Source organism: Phalaenopsis equestris, unplaced genomic scaffold (assembly GCF_001263595.1).
Source record: "Phalaenopsis equestris unplaced genomic scaffold, ASM126359v1 Scaffold000181, whole genome shotgun sequence".
Taxonomy (NCBI): Eukaryota; Viridiplantae; Streptophyta; class Magnoliopsida; order Asparagales; family Orchidaceae; genus Phalaenopsis; species Phalaenopsis equestris.
In genome coordinates, this window is record NW_018164623.1 from 101373 (window position 1) to 102307 (window position 935).

The window sequence follows — 935 nt, forward strand, 5'->3', positions numbered from 1 at the left end:
TCCTTTGAGTTCGGGTCAGTGGTACAGTCCTTGAGCTCGACCCGATTTCAAACACGGGTGGCGGAACAGTTAATCCTTCATTCGAGTTTTCAATGACCATCACTTCTTTCCTCTTAGCAGCAGCGGGGATAGCATGTTTGGCAGGTGTCGTGATCGCAGCAGCTTTAGTCTTCTTGCCGGCAAGGAAGTCTTGAAGGCAGTTCAAGCTGAATTCTGCAGGTGGCTCTTGAACTTCCAGGGAAGCGATCTTCATTACCACGAACGGGGCTTTCCCGAGGATAACCTCAAGGTCTTCAAATCTGGCTCCAAACTTGATGGTGGGAGCGACGTTACGGGCGCTGTGGTCCGTCGACAGGTTGCAAGAAAAAGTCAGTGTTGGGTAAGCTATCACAGTGGGCTTTAAAACAGAAAGTATTAGGGTTAGCTATATGGCCAAAAACCTCGTAATCCTTAGTGCAAGCACTGAAAGTAGAGGTTAATCTATAGACCGGGCAGGTCTTAATTTACATGTAATTTTAACATCTTTATTTAAAAGGGCGTAAAATTGATTAATATTTTGAAGTGCGCACAACACAACACGATTTGGTTTAATTTATGAAGCAGCAAAACAAATGTGAAAAGGAGTTGTGAGAAAGTTTACGACCCAGCGCGAGACCCAATTAGTGGCAGAAAAATGCCCAGGTGGAGTTAATCCACCAATACACCTATTGGGGGTCCGACCCCACATAAAAATTTAAAGAGTCCTTAATGGACTTCTGAACCCCTCTGTTCAAATATGGTTGAACAACTATTCTTGAACTCCAAGGAGTTAGTTGTACTTTCTCAAGGTAGAAATGGGTAAAGTATGCTAACAGAAGAAGGGTAATTTGGTCCAAGAGGGACATGGACATATTACCGATGTGTGAAGATAATATTTCTTGATTTGTATGGAGAGA